Genomic DNA, 23,070 nt, shown 5'->3' on the forward strand with positions numbered 1-23,070 from the left:
GTGAACAAACAAAACAGGACACTTTATGACAGGAATTACATCTAGAGCCCAGTGGTTGTTTGCCACTGCTGAATACCCAGACAGCTGGGGTATTCTGGGATAAAGACATGTGGAAGGTTTTAATCACAGGTTTTTTGTGGCCCCTCCCCCTTTAAATATCGCCTTACAGTAGTTGCTTCTTAATGAGTAACTGATTGTCTACTGAAGTTTATACCAGGGATTTGAACATTAAACAGTTCTAATCAGAATGCAGTTTTGGAAGAAAATTCCTGTACATTTTCTTCCCCTTACATCAGAACCATAAAAATAAATTGACATCCCCCCCTCTGGGCATGTAATGGTTTGAGAAATCCCATCATTCTCTTTTCGAAAACTTGGAGTATAATAAATGAGTTCAGAAGAAATGTAATTATAGTTCTTAAACTGTGAGCCTCTGGAAATGGGTAGGGCCATTATAACTTCCACCTCCTGAAATGGCCACGTGCAGCTAGAGTAAAATTTGACCTCTAGAGTGACTGCCATCTAAAGAAAATCTGCAGTTACACAATCATGTTTTCCTTCTCATTTTAAAATGATTATTTTCCTTACTTGCTTACTTTAACATTGAACAAGAAACAAACTTGGGTGTATTTTTAGGCAATAGGACCAAGAACCCAGCATTTGTTACCTGCCTAGATTAGGTCATTAGCATCTTGTGGATGACAGTGGTTGACAGGATCACCTGAGGGGAACGTGGATTATAATCTCACCTTCTGGTTTTGTAAACCTGGGCTCTCCATAGCAGAGCCTTCTCTTGAAATAAGCTTGACATGGAAACCTCAGAGGAGAGTGCTCTGGGAACGCTGGGTTTTTTTAAAGCTACTGAAAATGACAGAGCTTCTCAGAAGTGTTTCTCCCCTAAGAGTTCTCCATTGCCTTTGAGTATGCTGCGCTCAGACCCTCCTACAGGCGCCGTCCGTCCCCCCCTCCAGACCTGGGTTTACAGCTTGAGTTGTCCTCTAGCTCCCCGAGCACTGTTGGTTCAACCTAAGGCTGGGAAAAGCTGCAAATTGCCACAGACACAGGGAATTTAGTGTGGGGCAGATACTGAGCAGCCACAGAAAGTTCCCTCTTGTTCTGTGAAGGGAGTGGAGGGTGGCTTTCATATCCCAACTGCAGATTGCACAAGGTGTCTATAGTTAGCAGTGCATTCATATTGAAAAGAGATGACCTGGTATTCATGTAGCTAAACATAATTCATAGTTTTTGTGGAAAGGTGAGGCACAGAAGACTGCTTTTCAAACAACTTTGACTCACAGAAACAACTTGCAACTGCTGGCGAGTTTGTGCTGCCAGCATCTAGCCTTTTCACCTGTTACCTTAGAGCCCTGCAGCTGGGCGCTACCATGCATATCTACTTGCTCAAACTTAAAATCTCTGAAACAATGTTTGTGTTCTGCCGAGACTACCCGCTTTCATGAGTGCTTAAGTATCCCCAGAATGTGTATACCAACCCTCGACCGAGGCTGGCCTGTACACACTGGGGAAGTTTAACCCTGCAGAGATCTCAATAGCTGCAGGCCTTTCTCAGGAAGGCTACTCTGTCAGAAACAAGTTTAACTCAGGAACTGTGATTGGTCCAGGGTTTTGACCAGAGCTATCCCTGGCCAGAGGTCTATTTCATTTGTTCAGAGACTTCCTCTCTGTTGAAGCTGCATGCATCTGTGTCTGCAGCCCCAGAAGGTATCAGGATGAGACTGAAATAGCCCTGCCACTGGGACAGAGTGAAGCCCATTTGGCTTGTGCCTTATTTGTCCCTCCAGTGATTCCGACTTGTGACGTCAAGGCTGCCATTCAGCAGAGAGCAAAAGGAAACAGTTGGCCTCTCTCTGCATCAGTGGCTTGTACAAGCCGCTGTTCCTAGGCATCCAGAATGCTCTGTCTGGCAAAGCTGTGCATTCCATGCCTGGGTGACCTGGTTAAATGGAGGAACCCAAATGCTGTTCCCTGAATGGTCTCTAAGACAAACCTCCCCCCCCCCCCCAGGCGTCTCAAGTTTAGGCCCCACAGCTTCCAAGGACTGAATGGCTGGGCCCAAGCTTCTGTTCCTTCAGCTCCTGTGGCAGGAATACCATTAGCATCAGCTTTGATTGGCAGCCTTCTCCACAGCATTGTCACCATGCCTCAGGTCAGTACTGCAGGATCCCTTCTGGAAAACAAGTGCTGGCCTTTCGGAATCGCACTCAGAAATGTCATCTGGTGAATGACAGGCCACCTTTTCCCTCCCCCAGCTTCTCCCACCCCCAGCCTCAGATTTTTTAATTCCAGGAAGATGTGTGTGCATATTTTAATCTTCTCAGCGTTTATGTGCTCCTGTTTATTTGTATTTTTATGAAGAGCAGTGCTTTGCTTAGGGGAGAGGGAGCAGACTGTAAATCAGAACCATGTGTTTAGGGAAAAGCTTGCTCCTCTACTGCAAACACAGTAATCTCGGGTGACCAAACACTCCCTGATCATGTTTTGATCCCTTACAGTAATGGATGCCTCAGCTCTACCAACTCAATACTGAGTCATCCTCAGCCATGCTTCCTTGAGTTTCTTTCTGGCGAGCTCAGAAGTGAGTGTTTCAATCACTAGGAAAAGCATGGGTATGGCAAACCACACTGTGTTTCAGGGTTGTTTGAGACAAGTCACTGTGTTTGAGGTTTTGCATTAGAAATCCCATTCAGCCTTTCTCCGAATACCCTTTCTGTAAACCTTGGACTGAAGGATGTTGGCAGAAAGCAAAACCACTTAATCTAATACATACACAAATACATATGTATATTTAATGTCAGGATCTTGATAAAGTGAGGTGTTGATTAGGAGACAGGGTCTTGCTATATAACCTAGACTATCCTCAAATTGAGTTTAATCCTTCTTCATGCTGGGATTATAGGTGTGAGCCAACACACCTGGCTCACTGGCGCCATTTACATATGGGTTAGTTTTTGTGATTCTTTTTTTTTTTTTTGAGACAGGCTCTCCCTATGCTTTGCATAGCTTGATTGGAACTTGTGATCATCCTGCCTCAGCCTCCAGGATACCGTGATTACAGTTCTGTGCCACCACCCCAGATTGTTTTCTGAGGTGGTCTTGCTCAGTAGCCCAGCCTGGCCTAGAGATTACTGTGTAGCCTAGATTGGGCTCACATTCACAGCAATCCTCCTGCTTCAGCCTCATAGGTTTTGAGATTACAGAGCTAGGCCATCACCCCTGGCTGGTGAGGCCTTTTCTCAGATTATTATTGTTCTTCTTCTTGTTGTTGTTCTTCTTCTTGGACACGAAAGGAGGACGCAAGACACAACAAAACCCACGTGGCGCGCGAGGTTTATTGCAGCATGCAGGAGAGAAGGGGAAAAGAGGACGAACGGCGGCTTCCGGCTTTTAAAGGGTCCCCCAGGCACGTGCGTCAAATGCCACGTTCTGCGCCTGCGCAGCCTTTGCGTGGAATGCTAGGGGCTCCTGGGAAATGTAGTTCCCCAGGTGAGCTACGCTCAGGGGCCTTCTGGGGAATAACAATTATAATACAAAATTTCCCTTGGTCTCCAGCTCTTCTGGAAGGAAGTGGAGATCTCTAGATGGTTGGGTAAAGACAGACTAGATGTAATCCGTGAGCCGCGTCAAGTGAAGTCTGCTTTGTGCTTGCAGGCAGGGCCTGCTCAAGGCCAGCCTAACAGCTTGCAGACACCCTGTTGGTATAGAAGTAGTGTGGTATCTGGAGCCTGTGAGCTTGGTTTCTTCAGACTTGTGGAGTAGGCCTACCTGGGGCTGTTGGAATGAAGGAGAAAACCAGGGTACCACCTTGCAGCTGTGCTGGAGGTGAGCGTGATTGACAGATGCTTGGGGTTTCTCTTACACTGTTTGAGGAGGCCTGCATTATCTGAAGGTATCCCAATACAAACTGACTTCAAATTGAATCAACTGCTTTATTAAGACTGTATGTCATAGTAGAAAATAACTTGTTTTTTATTATGTGAAAAAGATTTGAGATATGATAGTCATGTTATTTTTTGGTCAGAGATTGAATGTCAGCTTCTAGACTTTAGAGAGGACGATTTTTGTAGAAGTGCTTGAAATTTTTAAATATACAAGCTACTCTTAATTTAAGAAAAAGAAAATCTACCCTTCGTGTAATCATCTCTGTTGAACTTTCTCTTCCTTAAGCCTGATTCTTCAAACTCTTCCTGCAGTGTAATTTGTGTCATTTTTGTCAATTTGATGAAAGTTTCCTGTTTTGTAGGGATGACAAGCTGACTATATTGTATTTGCACTCTATTCTGTGGTGTTAGCCAATCAAGAAGGTGAAGGAGAAGAGGCACTGGTAGCACAAGGCCTGAACACTCCGTGACTGTGTTTGTCAACGTTATAATTAGGATGAGCTTCACTTCCTGCTGCATAGTGGTAGCTGCAGGAATTGAGGTGACTCCTCAGGAATCAAGAGCCCCCACCCCAAGTGTACAGTATTTTCTTACCCTTTTCTTTTTGTATGTGTGTGCACATATGTGTGTTTTCTGTCTATCACTCTCTGCTTTATACCCTCTGAGACACGGATTCATACTGAATCTGGAGCTTTCCAGTTTTTTTTTAGCCTGGTTATTTTGTGTGTGTGTGTGTGTGTGTGTGTGTGTTTCTATGCTTGTTGGCCAGCAAACCCTAGTATGCCTGTCTCCCCTTTCCCTCCCCACCCTCTAGTGCTGGTGTCGCCGTGCTGAGCTTTTGTGTGGGTGCTAGGGATCTGAGCTCGGTCGTCATGCTTGCACAGCAAGCACTCTGAAAACTGTGCTCTTTAAAGGACCTGTGTGATCATCCTTACGTCAGTTTGCGTGTCATTCCTGACATGCTATAGCTAAGGCAGTCTTGGGCATGTGGCGGAACTTCGGGGTTTTGTTGTGTTCTTTATTGTCATGTATGGAGGGGTGTGCACATGGACCAGCACTCTGTGGAAGTCAACAGTTTCCCTCCTCCTGTGCTAGTTCCCGGGATCGAGCTTAAGTAATCAGGGTTGATGGCAAGCATCTTTACCCACCGTGCATCTCACCTGCCTCAAACTTCAGGTTCTTGATCTGCAGTGTGCAGTTGTGGGTAACACAGCTGTATACTCTGGTTGAAAGTGCTAGAACCCATGTATGTAAAACCCCTGAGAAACGCACAGTGCTCATAGATCAAGCAGAGCTCTAAGCATTGTCTTTCTGAGATCAGTTTGTGTGTGTGTGGTTTTTTGTTTTGTTTTGTTTGTTTGTTTTATGAGAAAGTTTCATCAAAAACTCTGGCTTCTTAGTAGTTACATTTTATATAAAACTTTCATACTTAAAATTCTAATGAAAATTTGGAAGATGATAGACCTAATTTTTTTCTATAGACTCAGCAAAATAAAGAGCCTTCTGTGTGGTGACACACAGAAACTAAGTTTCAGGAGGTTATGGATGTGAGTCTATGTCATGGAGTGGGTCATTTGACAGCCATTTTCTTCATGCAACAGGTGTGACTACTCAGCAACTTCCGTGGGAATCACAAGGACTTCATCTTTCATCGCCTACTCTGCCTTCTGTTGCAGTCCCTGGTTGGCTACTGACCAATTAAAAGGACCAGCCTGCTCATCCAGGAACAGGTGACAAGGTGTGTGAGGGAAGACAGACAGCAGAGGTGGACAGCTGCTGGCTAGACTTGGTGACAGATAGGCCCGACTCAGTGAAAATGGAGGTGAGCGCCCATCTCCCAAGCCTGGCTAGAAGACTAGTTAAGGTAAACAAATAAAATGTAATGTGTATTATTTCCACATTGAAATAGGATAAATTCAGGACCAAAATAACTTGGAATCTGTTGTCAAAGAAGGAGCGTAGAAATGATGTACTTAAGTATGTCTTCCTGTGTGATTATACGTGTCTGTGTGTGTGCTTGTGGGTGAGTGTCTAATTGTGTGAGTGTGTATCTGCCTGTGGATGAAAGTGTGAATGTGTATGTTTCAGTTCTGGGTCCAGGGTTACACACTGCCCAATGGAATCGCAAGCTCATACCTTCCTCTGAAAGCCAAGCTTGTCCCCAGCTTCATGAGTGCGTGGTGCATGCGTGCATGTGTGCGTGCGTGTGTACACATGTTATTGACTGCATGCTGCTGTGACACTGAGGGACAGACTTCACCAGGCCTGCTTTGTAAACAAACCTGTCATCCCAGGGATTTTCAGTCCTGTGTGCACTGGTTCTGCTTTCCCCACCAGCACAGAGAAGCCTAGGGATTTTCAGTCCTGTGTGCACTGGCTCTGCTTTCCCCACCAGCACAGAGAAGCCTAGGGATTTTCAGTCCTGTGTGCACTGGCTCTGCTTTCCCCACCAGCACAGAGAAGCCTAGAAGTTGTGAAGCTCGTTTTCCTTTAGAAATAGACAGGAAACTCTGCCCGTGCCTTTAAAATAGGCACATAGACCCCGTAGAAGACTTTGAGTTGTCACAGTTTCCATCTGGCCCATGGACTCTGGAAGTGAATTGCAGCCACTCTCAAGCCCCTCAGGGACAATGGTGGGGAGAAAAGGAGAGCTCCTTCTGTGCCATGATGGGATTAGTCACCACAATGACAGAGTATGATCCAGACTCCCCAAGAGGGAGTGAATCACCCTTGGTAAACTAGAGTATGAATTTGAAACGTCTACCTGTCGTCACTTCCTACCTGTAGTTTTTACATGTTTGATTTACTATCCCATCCAGGTTCAAGTTTTTATGACAGGAAGTACATGTGACTGGCTAAGATAGCAGTAAATATTCTTGATCTTGTGACTGTAGGGCAGGGAGGAACTTTTAATACCAAATGAATCCATGGGTCGGGGAACGTTCTGACCTTCAAATGTAACACGCATCAGTTTCCCAGAGTCTTGCAGACAGTTGTTACTCGGTCTTAAATGAAGTTAATATCACAGTGGTCTGTTTCGTATCTCCTTAAAATTTTTTTCCTGTGACCCAGCATGATACAGAGCAGGTAAGGAGAGGGAGATAAAATAAGGGTGTCAAACAGACTAAGCACTGTGCTACCAAGTACTAGGAGTGATTGTATGGGGAACATTCTAGACCATTCCAGATGTACATGGCATTGGAATGAGGGATGGCCTTTTGCTCGAGGACTGAAATGGCACTGAGACCAAGGAGACTCCCAGGTGCCACCTTAGACAACCTGCCTTACGGGTCCTTGGGAACGGCAGTTTGATGGGTCCCCAGGAAGGACATAACTGAGCAAGTTCAAATGGGGAAAGAATTGCATAAAACTCAAGTGTATTTCTAGTCAGCAGGACTTCTACCTGCTTTTCCTTGAAATAAAACCACGCACAAGGGAAGAAAGATCTTCCTTTTTAGGCCTGGGTGGGGCAAGAGGAAATGTATGGCTCACATGAACAAGGTGAGCATACATCAGAGAGGTTAAGGTGCCCAGCTCCTTATGCATTCTCAGCCTCGGCCAGGTGTCTGGTGCATCTCAGTGAGCAGGGGTGTAGATGTGAAGGTCTGATTTTAAGTCCTCTTTATCCACTCTGATTGAAAACAGGTCCTCCGAATCCTGCTTCTCAAATTTAGTGTCACTGATCCGGCAGGCAAAGTTTGTAAGACACATGAAGCTGTTTACTGTAGACAGACCTGTTCATTCTAGACTTGTGTTAGAAATTATTTGTTAGAAATTTTGATTGAAGTTTGTAGAAAACTATGTTTGCAAGTGGCATATTGAAAATGCCGCCTCCTTAGGGCCCTCTGTGGCCTTAGGTGGTTCTCTCCCGGGGCTCTTTGACTAGAGGTGCACCTCAGGCTCTGACTTGAGTGCTGTCTCCACTGTCCCCTGATTGGCTAACCTTAGGCCAGTCCTCAAGCTCCCTGTTCCCCTATCTGTAGTAGAATGGGGTAATAATAGACCTTAGCCTATAGGGCTGCTCTGAGAATTGTTTGGGTAGTGCCCGAGCCAGGCCTGTGTGTCGTGGGCGATTAAAATGACCTGAATAGGTTGGATGACATTTTAAGAGCAGATCAGCAAAAGGTGCTGGGACGCAGAGCTGGCGTCCTACCTGCATGAGGCCTCTGTGTCTCCTGTCATAAAGTGCAGCGAGAAGAACCCTCCTGTTTGCGCTGTCTAACGGGGACTCCGAGGAAATGTTAAGTAGATGAGGCGCTTTTGTGTCGGGGTTTTATTTTGTTTGAAGAGGGTGGACTCTGTACACTTGAACGGTGTTCACAACAATGCAAGTAACAGCGAGACTTGGAACAGCTTGGGATTCAGTCACATTCTGAGTGTCCAGCTTAGAATACCCAAGCAAGCACACCCCACCCAAGGACAGCAGTGACCTTCAACGCTGCCTCGTGCTCAGTCGTGTTCTCTGCCCCCCCCTCCCCCCAGCTTCTGCCTCATGATCTCCTAGTTTGACTTCGCTTTCTCCTTCTCCTCCTAAGATCTCTTCACTGACCTTCCAAGACTCTCCTGGTCAGCAAGCAGAGACACGCCAGGTCAGCCACACGGCCATTGAGACCTCTGGGAAGGGAAGTTTCCTGTTGGTAAGAGGGGAAATGAGCTATTTGAGCCATCCTCAGAATGCCAATCAGTGCTTTCTTTCCCCAGTGTAGTAGCAGTAGGATCTCTAAAACACTGACTGTTTCTCCGTTTAGAGACATCTCGATCTCTCACTGAGGTCTCCTTGGGTCTCACAGGATGAGTATGGCTTTGTATAGTGAGTGTATATTCTCACTTTCAATTGTAGATCCATTTGGCTTGCCCTCAACTTGTAAATTATATTTGCATTGTGGAAATAGATCCCGTGCTCCTCAACAATATCAGTTTGATAGCCTGAGAATATAGCCCCACAGGAGAGTGGCTTGCCTAACGGGTGTGAAGCCCTGAGCTCAGTCCTCAGTACTGTCAAAAACAAGCAACAACAACAAAACTAAAAGTTACAGAAACAGTATGTTCCATCTTAAGTATGCAGAAATGAGGAAGAAAAGAGGACAAACATCCAAAGAAACTGCCGCACATGCGGGTGGGACGTGGTCCCTCCATCCACAGCTGCCACAGCAGGCTCTTCTGCTCCCTCCTCTCCCCACACCTGTCTCTGACCTCCTCACCAGCGGTGAAGGCACGTGAATTAACGGGCAGATAAAAGCAGGACAACCTTTTTTTTGTTTTGTTTTTTTTTTGTTTTTTTTGTTTGTTTGTTTGTTTTTGTTTTTCAAGACTGGGTTTCTCTGTGGTTTTGGTTCCTGTCCTGGAACTAGCTCTTGTAGACCAGGCTGGTCTCGAACTCACAGAGATCCGCCTGCCTCTGCCTCCCAAGTGCTGGGATTAAAGGCGTGCGCCACCACCGCCCGGCAAGCAGGACAACCTTTAAAGCTGCCTTTGCTCCAGCCCTGCCTTCCCTCGCCATTGATACTCCACCCTTACTAGGAATCGGAAGAATTCTGCTTCCCACTCCATTCTGTGACATAAAGTAATAGGTTTGGAAAATACAAAACATCATGTTTTGTTGGCAGCTTCAGAGGACACGTTAGTGTTGGGTGACATGTGGGCTGCTGTTAATGTGACTATCCCTTCAGACAGGCCTGGAAACATGCTTTATTTCACAGATGTAGGGGGATGGCTAATGTCTGGTTAATGTCATCTGAGAGGAAAGAGGATTTTCATGTTTGAAATTTGGGGACAAAAGCAACTTTTTCTTTCCTGCAAGGGTTAATGCCCTAGCCAGCTTCAGATTTGCTTCTCTTGAACCTTAAAATTACTTTTCTGGTCACGCGCTCAGAAGGTCTACGCATTTGTGATTCACCCCCACCCCATGCTATTCTCTGGCTGTCTTAATTACACAGGGGTTGGGAAACCAAATTAAAACTAGGCGTGTCTGGGTAAACAGCGCAGCGATCACATTGCAAGCTTTTAGCTTCACTGTTGGAGTTGTTTCTCTTCCGTCTGTAGCTTTCCTTTTCACTTCTTATTTTTCTAAAGGAAATAGCATGCGGTCTTTTGGAAATACTCAGAGGAAGTGGTCTCTGTGTGCTGGTTACTCACCAGCCATGAAGTCCTGACAGGTGGCAAGTGCTGCTGCCTCCTCTCCTCTCCTGACTTATGTGAAAATAGCCCCCAGAGGGACAGGCGCCAGGCTGGGTGGGTGCACAGCCCAAAGGGTTTCTTATCCACCAAGTGGCTTTCACAAGGAGACTGGTCATTGCGTGTCATCTGGAGGGAGGGTGACTCAGGGAGCTGAGCTGGGGTCGGTGCGCACACGTGATAGCTACTCTGGGGTTTCTGCTCAGTTCTCAGAGTGCAGGCTGTCCCCCTAAAAGTGAATACTCCCTCCCACCCCCTACAGCCGCTCTTCCTCAGTGAGTCACTTCCAGAAATGAATAGCCGCAGATTTTGGAATGAGCATTGTGAAATCCCTTGCTTATAATGGCAGGTTTTCAGTTGGTGGCTTGATCACACAGGCAGTTTTTCAAGATCAGAATGAGACCTTGTCTTTTAAAAGAAAAGGAAAAAGGAAAAAAGAACAAAACAGAAAGTAAGCCCTGTGGATTCAGAAAGCAAAAGTCCCCCCCCCCCCCCCCCCGAAGAACTGTCACAGCCGATCTAGCCACCTCTGTGTCGAGCTGTGTGTCCTTAGATCTGCCTGCATGGATGAGTTCTTGGAATTACCAACCTCTCAACAGTAGTAGCTGGTGATTTCCGACGCAGAAGGTCACTAGCTACACAACAGCTCTCTCTCTCTCTTCTGGTGAGTAGGTGGTAGTTTCCGAAGGTGTTCAGCAGCTTGAGTCATGGATTAATAAGGCAGGATTTAAATGCTGGTAGCTTTCACACACTTGTGCTCTCTGAAGTACAGCGACTGACTATGCCGGATGTCAGGAGGACCCAGAGGAGTGTTGTAACAGTGGCTACTGAGTCCAGTCTTCTGAATGTGAAGATCTTTTGAGGAGGAGAAGGTATTTTTGCAGAAGGAAGTGGTTTGTTGGGGGGGGAGACTTTTAGAGGTGTAATTAATTGGGTTTCTATGTTTATTTTAAGCACCAGACCCTTCTTTGGGGTGACAGAGAGAAGTTATGCTAACCATATGGTCCTATACCAGCGGTACCCTCTGTCAAAGGAACATGCTAAACCCAGGGGAGACTGGCTGTCTGTCAGTAGATACAGGGTCTGCCAGGCCCCTTGGGCTCTTGGGTCAGGACAGAGAGAAGGAGCTGGGTTACTGGAAATGGGGAGTGTAGCTGTAAGGATTGTTCTCTCAAGTGGATCAGTTGCTTGACCTACTGACTCATTTCATAGGAATTAGGAAAACAACCTAGTGTGGTTTATTGTTAATGCTCGAAGACTGCAGAATCCCTGGCCTGTCTGCAGTTAAGATGGGATGGAGGCAGGCAGTGCTGGCACTGGCAGTTTCTGCAGGCCGACCCTCTGCTCTCCTCGTGGAATTCAATCCTCTGCTTCCAGGACAAGTCCAGCCTGTGCTTGGGGATCCTTGGGTAACCAACCAGTCAACCGTGAGTATGTGTGACAGCAGTTTCTGGTGCTCACTGAATCTTGCTTAGAAACTTCTAAATGGGATTGTGTCTGAGGAAGAGCTTCCAAGAACCATTTTCCCTCGTGTATTTGTAATATATTTCACTTAACCATGCAAAGTACTGTAGGTGTGGTCATAACTACAGAACCGAACATAACCTGTCAGCAGCCATGGAAGTTGAGAATTAAGATTTACTTCTATTTTTACAGCATATATCTAATAATGCAGTTACAATTTTGATATAGTAAGTGCTTCTTTATTTAAAGCATAATTGGAAATAGATCAGTGTGTTGTAGCAAAAAAAAAGAAAGATATGCATTCGTGGCAAGTGATATAATATTTATGTGAGAGAGGTTTGTAAGTTCTGATGCTCTGATGTCCACCGTGTTAGCATGGGCTTCAGAAGAGAACATAGAAAGTACACCGAGCCTGAGGGAAGATAGCTGTGACGTGGCAGATACAGAATTGCCTCCGTCTTGGGTGTGCTGTTTGTCACCCCCAGTCACATCCTCAGATTACATCCTCAGGGTTCTTGATGGGTGATTACTGTGAGTGTTCTTACTCTCCACTGGGGGTCTGAGTAGGAGGTAGAGCCTGTTGTAGTGTGTTTTCCTATAGCGCACTGAACAATGTCCTTAGAGTGATCAGTCTGTTCTGTATGCTAGACCCCACTTAAATTCCAGTGAAGCCATGGATTCCTTTAACCTCATTGATACACAACATTTGCTTGCACTTGGAGATATCCATTGACATAGAGAAGCCTCTGTAGATGCCCCAGGTATAGAAGGCTGAACTAGACTCTTGGGCCTTATCTGGGCTGTGCTGTTAGTTACCCAAATTACTGCTGTTAAAACAGGAAATAACCAGGCCAGAAGTCACTCCATGTGGATGCTGGGTGGAGATCAGAGCTAGAGAAAAAAGGACAAAGGGGTGTGGAGGATACATGACTAACAATAAATATCAGAGAGCGGTTGATACTATCAGGAGTGCCAAGTGTGGAGCCCAGAGTTTCTATTCAGCCAGAAAGACCCATAAAGTTCAGGTATGAGTTCAGGTAGAGAGCTGAAGACTTATATTAAACCACTTTGGCTAGTTTTCCTTAAATCATCTCTTTTTACACCATAAAAAAAATCAGGAAATACCCCCCTCTTTCCCCCCTCCTTCTCTCTTTCCCGCCTTCTCCCCTCCCCCCCCCCCCCTTTGTTAGTTTTTCCATAGTTAGTATGCCACCAAGTCAGATAGGAGCACAAGTCACCTGAGCTTCCGGATGCAACTCCTAGCACGCATAACAAACTGGAGAGGTAGTTATACTCCTGAGAGAAACGTGGCAGGGTAAGTATGTAAGGATGCTGTTGAATGCAAAATGAACAGTGTTTAAAAAAATAGTCTTTATTTCTCAGTAGCTACATTGAAACAAATACCATTGGGGCCATCTTGGACAAGAAGACAGGAATCTTGAGTGTTGAAGGGAGTGTGACCCAGAGGCTGAAAGGGATGGATTATTTGACTGGCGCTAGACACATCATACTCGGTTTGAGTCATGCTTGAAAAAGATATTGGGTGACTGTGAAGTGCCAATACACAACAGAATTACACACCACCCTTCTAGGAAAAGATAACCAAACAGAGGGTTTAGTCTGAAGGGAAGGGAGGCTTTGTCTCTGGTATCCTCTGCACTAACTGCTTGCTTTCTCTGTCTTCTTGGCCTCCAGGCTGCCCACTTTCCCCAACTTGCAGCACAGTGCATAGGTACCGAGTTAGGAATGCTTGTAACACTTCCATAATAAACTCACTGCGAGTAAATACATCCAGATAAATCCAAAGAACTATTGGTGTGACCCAGGGATAATAGTGCATTTTCTGGTGGTGATGAATAGTTGAGCTGAGGATGTAGTAAAATCTTTGGTGATGATCTTCTAAAGATGAAAGAAAGGAACTATTTTGAGTGGTAGAACATTTATTTCAGTAGTTGCCCTGGGCCGACTGTGGTAGGCCTGTACAAAAGGAAGATCACAATGCTTGCTAATACTGCTGTGGGGACGTACAGCAGCATGTGGTAGGGGCTTGTGGCATTCAACACCACCTCATGTGGCTTCCTGATGGAGTTGAAGTCCACACTGCCTCCTTAAAGGGCAGCCATTGAGGTTAGCACGATAAAGGAGTTAGTGGTGAGCCGTCCCCGTGAGGACCCGGTACACGGGGGCACTGGGTCCAGAAAGGAATGATGAGAGCAGACTCTAGGGAGCTGTTTACCCAGGACTGGTGTGCCACACATGGTGACCAGAGAGATGCACAACTTAGAAAGATGACCTGGCAACAGTGAAGGCGACTTTGTTGGAGTGTTGGAGTGTTGTGCAGGTGGGTAGAGGGACAGGTCAGGCAAGATAAAGAGTTTCCTACGCTTGAAGGTAGTGGATTCCCAAGAGAAGAGTGAGCAGAAGGATAAGGCAGAGTTGGCACAGCGGCTTAGTTGCTGTGTAGGACAGTGAAACATGCCAGGGGAAGTCCAGGCCTGGAATGAACAGGTGGCAGTGGGGCGTGGCAGAGCACACACTGGGCCAGGTAGCTGGAGATGTGAGAGAAAGAGTGAGCGGGAAGTCCATGAATGGACATGGACTTCAGATTTGATGAGCGAACAGTTCAAATGAGCAGGTGGTCTTGACCAGTGTAAACGCCATTTCCAAAGCAGTGGTCATTCTCTCGATTTTTTTTTTTATTGTTTTATTGGTTTGTGACAAGGTCTACCTTTAATAGCCTTCACTGGCCTTGAACTCACCATGTGGCCCAGGCATGCATGAAACTCAATCTTTCTGCCTCATCCTCCTGAAGGCTGGAATTATAGGCATGCACCTCACCCGGCCTTTGTATTTTAAATTTGGTACAAAGTTATTGGTAGTATAAAAATTCCCATTGTAGGGCTGGAGAGATGGCTCAGTAGTTAAGAGCATTGCCTGCTCTTCCAAATGTCCTGAGTTCAATTCCCGGCAACCACATGGTGGCTCACAACCATCTGTAATGAGGTCTGGTGCCCTCTTCTGGCCTGCAGACATACACACAGACAGAATATTGTATACATAATAAATAAATAAATAAATAAATAAATAAATAAATAAATAAATAAATAAATATTTTTTAGAAAAATTCCCGTTGTATATGTGTAAGGTATATGGTATGACATTTTGATAGAATTATAATTACTTACAGTCAAATAAATTTATATGTGCATTTCAGATGGTTAATTTATGTATATAAAAGCACCCAAATTCCCCTGTCGTACAATATTGACTGCTGTTCTGCCATACTCCCCATTGGTTAATCTCAAATAGCAGAAACTATATCCCTTTTAACCTCTATCCCTCAAACCCCTTGCCAGTATTCTGTTTTGTTTCTATATACTTGATTTTCTTTATAGTCCACATATAAAAAGGAAGTGAAATTATCTTAAGTCCCTGAAGATCTGTTGGTATTAATGTCACACATTACTGCTTGTGTGTGTCTCTTCCCATAGCTACCTCCTCACACTGTGTGCACGAGTTTTATTGACCCTTGATCTATACCACTTTTTAAATGAGCATTTTCTCCATTAAAGCATTTTAATGGTGTCTTGTTTTCTCCTTTGGAGGTTCAATTTTTTTCATATTTCAATAGTTATCCTTTAAACTACACAAGTCCTGAAAATTTGTTTCCTGTGGATGTGGGTAGGGGTAGTTGCACACCTTTAACCCCTGCACTCAAGACCCAGGCTAGCCTGGCCCGCATAGCAAGTTCCAGGCCAGCCAAGGCTATATAGTGAGACTTTGCCTCGTTTTATTAGTTTTGTGACTACCTTAGAGTATGCTTAATAGTGAGTCTTGAAGGACCCGATGTCAAGATGTTGATAAAGGTTGCTGACTGGTTTTCTCCAAGCCCTTGGCAGCATAGTAGACTCATTGTTAGCAGACTGTGGAATTTCTCACCATTTCTATAGGTACTGTTACCACCTTTTCTGGTGGTCTTTAGCCAAAAACAGTACATTACCTTTGTTTCACTTATTCAAACAGGTCAGGTATGAGATGCACACCCACCCTGTATGTTTTTCTCAATAGGCTCAGCTTTGTTCACATGTTCCCCACTCTGTTTTTTCTTCTGCAAATGACTGCCAGTGTTCATTACCTGTATTTCTGTTGAACTACGACTTCCTTAAATATAGTTTTTAAATTCTGAATATGAAGTACGTGAGTAATCTATTCTCCTTCCCTTCTGCCTTCTAATTTATTTCCTCTTTTTTTTTGCCCCCCCTTTTTTTTTGGTTGTTGTTTTCCTCAAGATACACAAGCTTTTTTTCCCCCTTGGGTGTATTAGTGGTGTTTTGTTTTTCCCTGGCTAAAGCTTGTTCCTCTATACTGAGGACTTTCCTCCTACTCAAAAATTAGACAATATTTGTTTTATTTTTTAAGAAGTAATTTTCATTTTTTTCCTTAAAGTTGACAAATTAAAAGGAAAACATGAAGCAAAGATTCAGATTCAGATGGGTTTTTTAGAGTAAATCCCCCAGCATGGTGCACTGAGTCATCGGTCTTCCCCAGTCGTTGGTGGTGTTCCCGTTATTTTCTGTTTCCACCCTTGATTTTGCAGCAGGATGTCATGAAGCAGTTGGATGTTAGCCCTTTAGTAGAGGGCATGAGCATAGTTTTTACAAACGTTTTATTGTAAAAAAGTCAAGTGTACAGCAAAGTCAAAAGAGTTTGATAGTAAACCCTTCCACTCGCCAGCTGGTCAATGATTCCACAGTTTGTATTTTAGCACTCTTTTATTAAAACCATGTATTTTGCCAGGCAGCGATGGCACACACCTTTAATCCAGTCCTCGGAAGACAGAGACAGGCAGATCTCTGCGAGTTTGAGGCCAAGCTAGTCTACAGGGCTAGTTCCAGTACAGGCTCCAAAGTGACAGAGAAACCCTGTCTGAAGAAAGAAAGAAAAGAAAGAAAGAAACAAAAAAAGAAACAAAGAAAGAAAGAAAACCAACCAAACAAAACATGTATTTATTGCTATAACACTTTCTAAACCTTGATTTTTAACTCCAAAAAGAGTCTTAAAGAAGTTTTCCCTAATCTGTATTTGGTTTGTTTTTAATTTGCAGATTTGCTTTTGAGGACTCTTGGAATTTATATTATAGTACTGTAGACAGTGTACAGCTCAGTATGTATCAAGGAAAACTATTTCCCAGTATATTTTTGTGGTCTAACTTGCTGACTTGACTTCCAAGGCTTATGAGGTGATACATGTATTTCTTAAGCCTGGTTCCCTGTTACAGTAGTTGTCCTTCCCGGGACGCTGCAGCAGCTGGGGAATGGGAGGCTGGGCCATGTCGCAGGTTCCTTTCCTGCTGGCCCAGTGTTGCTGTGCAGGGAAGCCCTTCTCAGGAAAGCGGACTGTCCTGGAGCCTGGTCCTCCACACTGTTCCTCCTGAGAGCTGTTTACGGGGAGCAGCAGGTCTTCAAAGACCTCAGGTCAAGGGAGCTCCAGCCCTCTGTCCAGGCTGAGAGCCACCACCATAGATTCCCAGGAGATCATGACCCTTGATGGGCTCACAGCCTGGAGACAAGTTTGTAGCCTTGCTGTAACAGCTAGCTGGCCTCTGCTTCTGTCTTAGCACACAGCCAGCCAAACAGAAAATACACAGCCTGCCTGGAAGGACTCACGCGTGCTCACCGAAGCAGTGCACCATACTGTTTTCCCCCGTTCCCTCAGTTTCCCATTCATAAAAATGCCTTGGATTTATGGTTACACCGATGGTTTCCTTACCAACAATGCGTGACTTCTATGATAAACCGCAGAATATAGATTAGTATCCATTCTTAGAAATCTGGGAGGACGATTCCCCACCACCACCACCAATTTCCTAAACATTACTTCGTCATGGTGAAGTTCACCAGACTTTGCTCTGGAGTTAGGGTTTTTTGGTTTTTTTTTTTTTTTTTTTTTGGTTTTTCAAGACAGGGTTTCTCTGTGGTTTTGGTTCCTGTCCTGGAACTAGCTCTGTAGACCAGGCTGGTCTCGAACTCACAGAGATCCGCCTGCCTCTGCCTCCCAAGTGCTGGGATTAAAGGCGTGTGCCACCACCACCCGGCTGGAGTTAGGATTTTGAGGCTGCTGAGGTGAGGCTCTCTCTGCCCATGGGATGGGGGATGGGGTGAGGTCCAGTAAGTAGAATGGGAAGGTTCCTTTTCTGGCAGGAGTTTTGGTGATTGCTAACCAGCATTATGCCATGACCTCCTCCATGAGACACACTGTGATCCACTGTCACCTGGGTTCTAAATCCCCTGCTTCCCAACAGAGGGGACAGTTGTGTTTTAGCCCACAAAGTCTTCTAACTCCAAGAATACCCAGAGAAATCATCACCTAAATTAAGGTTCTAGCAGGTTCAGTGTTCAGACCAGCATTCTGTTGGAGCAAATGGTTTTCGGGGGGTGGGGGGAGAGAGGCTGATATATTGTTTTTCCTGCTGATGTCCCCCTTGCCCCACTTCTGTGCTCCAGGAGTCCACTTGCTGCTTCCTCACCTCGCTCCTTTACCTCCCTCTGTGTCAGGACCCCGGACAGGGCAGCCAGCAGCTTTACAGAGGCCCAGATGCTAATGGACACTATTTGGCTTTTGAAAAATTATCCAGGAGCAAAGGGGGACATACACAACTTTTCTCTTACATATTATTTTCCTTAGTGTTAAAATATAAAGACAGATGCAAAGACTTTCCCCACACACACACTTCCCATCACCATGGTATGCACAGTTTATATGAATCACCTTCTAAATCCATGACTAGGGTTGAGTTAGCTCCAAGGTTAGATGTGCAGGAGATAAGACTGATGAGGTCATAAGCCCTGTGGAATCCTGAGGAGGGCGTCTTAGGAATGCTGCTCTTAGGCTGAGTCATGCCTGTGTGGATGGAACTTTAGCTCCCAAGTGTTACCTGGATAAAATACTAAAACCTGCCACCAACTTTTAAGTTTAGATGAAACTTAGAGTTGGTATGTGTATTCATAGACCCTGAGGTTGCACAGCAGGTTAACAAGGCAAATAAGACTCTTTATTTGCCACCATGTGTGGTCAGCACGCATGTACTTCTAACTTGTTGGTAGCTGAGGCAGGAGCGTAGAGCTCAAGGCCCACCTAGGCTACGGAATGAGTTGAAGGCCAGGTGGGCCACACAGCTAGACCCTGTCTCAAAGTAAAACAAGACAAGCTATGCAGAAAGAATATAAATTATGAGGTGTGACTTTATTTTAGAAACTTGGTATTGGGAACGGCAATGGGGTATTTTGTGCTATTACCTCTGGAATACTTACCAGAAAAAAAAAAAAATTAAAGGGGGCTTTTAGCATTTTGGACAAGTCGTGAATATTTTTCAGGGCGACATTTTTATGTTTTTATTTAACTGTGAGATTTCCTCACTTGAAGTTGAAATGTAACTACCATGTGCCAAACTGCCAACTCACCCATAATATACCATGTGGTAATGATGTCGAGCCCAGAACCACAAGTTACTGTGGGTACATTTCCTATGGTCAGTGTTCCGGGGTCAAAGTAAATAGGGAAAAGTCATTTTGTGTTCGTGTTCCTCATTCCTGTAAACTATCCTCAGCACAGATAGAAGAGACCTGTGACAGCAGCACATGTCGGAGGCGTGCGCCGTGGGCCAGGCGCTCTACCATGCTCTTCAGAGGCGTGGGCCAGGCGCTCTACCATGTTCTTCAGAGGCGTGCGCCGTGGGCCAGGCGCTCTACCATGCTCTTCAGAGGCGTGCGCCGTGGGCCAGGCGCTCTACCATGCTCTTCAGAGGCGTGGGCCAGGCGCTCTACCATGTTCTTCAGAGGCGTGCGCCGTGGGCCAGGCGCTCTACCATGCTCTTCAGAGGCGTGCGCCGTGGGCCAGGCACTCTACCATGCTCTTCAGAGGCAGGAGACCACTGCAGTACCCTCCACACACAGAAAACTAAGGGTTGGGGAACTAAAGTCGTTTTCCTGGCAGTCACACAGCCAACAAATGCGGGAACCAGGATTCAAATCGCAGTGGTCGCAGTGGTCAATCTGCCAGATACACCCAAGCTTTGAATTCGTGTCCTATTTGGTTTCCTGACTCATTTTAGATTTTATCTGTTGGACCATTATTCAGTCTGATGTAGTCACGTATCTTCAGTATATTGCGGAAGAACACCCTCATCCAACTGGATGCCCTCATGGCATTCCTTGTTCTAGGTCACCTTGTGACCACTTATTAATGATGACTGCTCTCTGCCTGTGGGCTCTACAGAATGTGCCGTGACCATAAGAGACACTTTTCAACAAAGGCAGGTCACAGAGTAGCCGACTCAACTGCCAAGGGTAAGAAAAGTTGTGTGGCTCACGACGGGCCAACTCCCTTTTCATGATTAGAAGCAAATGATAGCTCACTACTCTTGCGCCTTCCAGCAAGTTCAGGTCCCATAATTTAAATGAAGCACTGCAGCCCAGAAATCAGTTGTCTTTTGATATGATTGCTGCCTGTTCATATGTAATTCTTCTATGGGGGGAGCTTGGCCTCCAGTGCACTCGGGCCTGCTTCCCCTTTGTGGTGATGTTGTCCAACAGATAGACGGAGTAGGAAAGGGCTGAAGCTGTCCCTCCCTCTGCCACCTCAGTGGAACACACCCCTTCTGTCTTATGACTCACCAGCGTTTGCCTTCCTGACTTAGGAGCTGGGGTAAATACCCAGCCTTTGAATGAGAGTCAGAACTTACAGATTTGTGGAACATGTTCACACATATGTAGATCCTCACAGCTGCTTGGATAGTTTTCTGTGTCCCCACCTCACTGATGAGGAGGTAGCAGCTTGCCCCATGCTAACAATTGGTTGGTGAGTGACAGCCAGGGCCTCAACTCTGCAGGCCTAGATCTTGTTTTCTGGTTTCCTGTGTGGCTCTTCCTTAGCAAATATGTAAGACTGTTCTCACAGCCTTTTACAAAAGTCATGTGTTGCTCTTGTCCCAATCAACTGGACTTGGTTTTTTTCCCTTTTTGCTCTCTTCTCCCCCAATTAGCAGCCTCTTGTCCCTCCCCCCCATGTTTTCACTTAAAATTGTGCACTCCCAAGTGGTAGAATCTCTCCAAATTGCAAGATAGTGACATTGAATCTTTTGTTTAGACCAAGCTGGCTACATCTCGTTATTGTAGAGATTTGACAAAGTAGAAAGCCATGACATTTAGGTAAAGCGCAGGAGCAAATTGAATGTGCAAACCATGGTTGTGTTAGTGAGAAGTAGTGAAGAAGATAGGAGGTGTGTATACCTGGGCAATGAGGAAGTGAGCAAGAGAATGTGCGTGGGCGGCCCATGTGCTTGGCACAAAGGAGGCCTGAGAGGTTGCTGGCTAGGACAGGCTGTGTAATTAAACAGTTGAGCAGGTCCTACCAACAGCAGGGCGGTGTTCTCCACAGGCCTGCAGGGGAACTGGGAAAGCGAGAAAGCTGGAAATGTCTTTGGACACATGGAGCTAGACACAAGTTCTCACAAGCAGGTAAGCTGAAGGATGGGGAGGCCAGGCAGCAGTTCATAAATTAGAAAGAAAGAAAGAGAAGTCAGCCCAATATTCAACTTGGGTTTCTTTTAGGTAATATTGGTCAAAGTGGGGATTTTTAATTTCACAGAGAAATTAATATTGCCACCACAGTAGAACACAGGACCAAAGTTAATCGGTTTTTCAGTGATCGCGATACTGAAATTGTGTGTTTTATGTCTCGCTCTCTAGAGAGACCTTCCTCCTCTGGTGTTGGAAGGTTGGAGGCCTTCAGCTCAGGAAGGCCAAGGCTAACTGACCGTGTTTGTCCTGTGCTGTGTGCCGGTCCCCGGTCAACACTGAGCTGAGAATGATGGATGGTGGTTCAGGGCAGCAGTGTGGCCTTTACCATTGTGTGGACCTAGGTGACCCTTGAAAGGGAGGCTGTAGGAGGAGATTTTGGCACAGGGGTCACGGGGGAGCCTGTAGAAAAGGCTCTAGAGCAGTGGTTCTCAGCCTCCTAATGCGGTGACCTCTAACCATAAGATTATTTCTGTTCTACTGTATGTGAATGTCAGTGTGGTCTTGATGGTCTTGGGCGACCTATGAAAGGGTCGATAGAGCCATAGGTTGAGAAGCGTTGCCCTATGGAGGGGCGAATTCAACGTTAGAGGATCAAAATGAAGACAGTACACTGGGTGCCTCCATTTCATTCCTCATGGAATCTCTGGATACACCCCTGGGAAGTTTCCCGGCTCTTAGGAGAGCCCCACCCTAAGCCACTGCTTGCCACTTCCTGTCCCTCTGACTGTCCCATGTTGAGGGGAATAAAAAAGGCAGTGAAAGCATGAGACAAGGAATCTGAAGCCAGCCCCATGTGAGGTGCCCCTAAGTGCAACAGTGGCTACCAGACGGTTAGACAGGTGATAGGATGCCAAATACAGATGGCAGTTGTTCTGGACAGAGAAGCCCAGCTGAACCCCAGCCTTCCAGGGAGCAGCGTCCACAGAATTAAAAGGACCTTCTTTCTCTGCATTGCAACCTCAGCACGGTTGAGACACCCCTGTACAGTCCTGCGCACCCTCATGTGCAGACCCCATGAGCATCTGTTTACTTTTCTCCATCCAGTCCCGTGCCCCCCCCCAATTCTGCCTTTTGGAAGTATGCTGCTCCGCTTTAGAAGTGGTGAACTTCGACCTCCGAGGCTGGTTGGGGAGGGAGCTAAAAGGAAGCGCCGTGGAGCCCAAAAGTGTTGTGTCAACACTGTGGTTCTGAGCGTCTAATCTCTTACTACCTGTAGGGACAGGTGGATGTGGAGTTGCTCCTGGCAGGGAAGGCCAAATTCTTTCAAGGTTATGATTGTGCAATAGCGAACATCTTTGAAGCTGCAGGAGGAGGTCAGAGCAGCTCCTTCCCAGAGCTCGCTCTGCTGCGCTCTTCCTTTTACAGGAGCTCAGCTGCGCTCTTCCCTTTACAGGAGCTCATTTGCCTGACTATCTGAAGTGATTTCCATGCCAGTGTAAAGCATATACCTGGGCTTTCAAAGAGTGGCCATGCCATCTGTAGTGACAGGAAGGACATTCGGTGGTGGTGTGCTAGCAGGCCCTCCTTTTAAAGTTTTCCTGAGGTGCTAAAGCGTTTACTTGGACAGCTGTTTTGTAAGACCGTCTGTTCTGCTGTTTGAGGAGAAAGGTGGGAAAAGGTTTCATACTCCAGCCAGACATGGCCGTAGGCAGCCGGTGGCGGACGGTGATGGGAAGGCTGTGCTGAGCTTGCGTCTGGGGCTGTAACCGGACAAGAGGAAGTTTGAGAAGTTCAGGGTATTTTTAGCTGATCAGGGCTGCTGTGAAATAGGTCCCTGCCCCACCCTGTAGTCCCAGTGGAAGATTCCGCAGTGAGTGCCTTTCACTCTGATTGGATATGTTATCATTTCAGACATGCAGGAGAAAGGTGTGCGTGGTCAACGTGAAGAAGTAGCTTCCAAACTGACATCTGTGGACATGGCATCTCTTTTTCCTCCGTGCGTCTGGTGTTCCTCC

This window comes from Chionomys nivalis, chromosome 1 (assembly GCF_950005125.1).
Source record: "Chionomys nivalis chromosome 1, mChiNiv1.1, whole genome shotgun sequence".
Lineage (NCBI taxonomy): Eukaryota > Metazoa > Chordata > Mammalia > Rodentia > Cricetidae > Chionomys > Chionomys nivalis.